Source organism: Gekko japonicus, unplaced genomic scaffold (assembly GCF_001447785.1).
Source record: "Gekko japonicus isolate JY-2015 unplaced genomic scaffold, Gekko_japonicus_V1.1 scaffold226, whole genome shotgun sequence".
Classification (NCBI taxonomy): domain Eukaryota; kingdom Metazoa; phylum Chordata; class Lepidosauria; order Squamata; family Gekkonidae; genus Gekko; species Gekko japonicus.
This window is the reverse complement of record NW_015169178.1, coordinates 347160-349173: the sequence shown is the minus strand read 5'-3', so window position 1 is coordinate 349173 and position 2014 is coordinate 347160.

Sequence of the window (2014 nt, the reverse complement as noted above, 5' to 3'; positions counted from 1 at the left end):
ATACAGTGAACTCTCGAGGGCACGTGCCCGCCCTCCAAAGACACAGGTGCTTTTTCTCGGCCACGATCCGGGCCGCTGCTTCCATTCAGGGATCCCTCCCCCATTTCTAGGAAATGCAACCAATGCTCCAGTTTGGTGTAGTGGTTAAGTGTGCGGACTCTAATCTGGGGGAACCGGGTTTGATTCCCCACTCCTCCACGTGCAGCTGCTGATGTGACCTTGGGTCAGTCACAAGCTCTGGCACAGCTGTTCCTGATAAAGCAGTTTGTGTCAGAGCTCTCTCAGCCCCACCTACCTCACCAGGTGTCTGCTGTGGGGAGGGGAAGGGAAAGGAGTTTGTAAGCCGCTCTGAGACTCCAAGTGAAGGGCAGGGGGTATAAATCTAATCTCTTCTCTTCTTCTTCTTCTCTAAGCTGTGGAGTCTTGTGAGCAACAATTCCAGTTTGTGAGCTACTGGCGTTAAAGTTGTGAGTGAGGGATTTGGCTGCTGCATCAATTAGTGTGCCCTGGATCCTTCCTTCCTGAGCTAAGACAAAAATATGTGAGCCGGAGGCTAAAAAACTGTGATCCAGCTCACACTAAACTCAGCGTAGAGGGAACACTGGTTGCAACATCCCTCGATGGGACGGCGCCGCCGCATCTGCTGTTGACAACGGAGGATCCTCCCCTCCGCCCAGCCAAACCAGCCTCTCCCGTCGGTTTCCGTGTTCCCCTTCATCTCAATCTGACTGGCACCACCTTGTTTTTCCTGGCAGAGATCCTGGGTCTTGGAATGAGGACAGCGGGGCGGGCAGAAATGAGGAGCGGGAACTCGCCCGCTGGGTGAGCACAAGAGACCCCATTGTACCTGCTGTGGGTCATCGAGTTGCTTCTGAGTTTCGGAACCCCGTGAATGAATGACCTATCAATCTTCATACGGGCCTTGCAAACTGAAGGCCACGGTTTCCTTTATTGAGTCCATCTGTCTCATGCTGGGTCTTCCTCTTTTTCTGCTGCCTTCAAGAGCCCGGTTAGGAAACCAGAGGATGGAAGCTCTCGGGTTAGCAACAGCTGCCTGGACAGTAATAAGAACATAAGAACATAAGAGAAGCCCATGTTGGATCAGGCCAATGGCCCATCCAGTCCAACACTCTGTGTCACACAGTGGCCAAAAATACCAGGGCCCATCAGGAGGTCCAGCAGTGGGGCCAGGACACCAGTAGCCCTCCCACTCTTGCCCCCCACCCCAAGCACCAAGAAGACAGAGCATCCCTTGCCCCAGACCGACCTTGTGGCTAATAGTCACTGATGGACTTCTGCTCCAGATGTTTATCCAATTCCCTCTTGAAGCCATCCATGCTTGTAGCCGCCGCCACCTCCTGTGGCAGTGAATTCCATGTGTGAATCACTCTTTGGGTGAAGGACTTCCTTTTATCCATTCTAACTCCACTTTGCTCTGGGACAAGATTGCTATTTAGGGAAGAACTGTGGCTCAGTGGGAAAACATCTAGGCCAAGGGTTCAGTACCCTGGCATGAAGAAGACGAAGAAGAAGAGGAGGAGGAGGAGGAGGAGATTGGATTTATCCCCCGCCCTTCACTACCAAAAGGGAGTCTCAGAGCAGCTTACGATCTCCTTTCCCTTCCCCTCCCCACAACAGACACCCTGTGAGGCGGGTGGGGCTGAGAGAGCTCTGACAGAAACTGCTCTTTTTCAAGAACAGCACTGCCAGAGCTTGTGACTGACCCAAGGTCATCCAGCAGGTCCAAGTGGAGGAGCGGGGAATCAAACCCGGTTCTCCCAGATTAGAGTCCGCGCTCTTAATCATGACACCAAACTGGCTCTAGCTGAAAGGACCAGGCAATCTGTGATGGGGAAGACCTCTACTGGAAATCTTGGAGAACCACTGCCGCTCTGAGTAGACAGTACAGACCTTGAGGGACCGCGAAGGTCTGATTCAATATAAGCAGAAAAGAACAAGAGTCCCGTAGCTCCTCAAAGACTAACAAAAACTGTGGCAAGGGACGAGCTTTTGT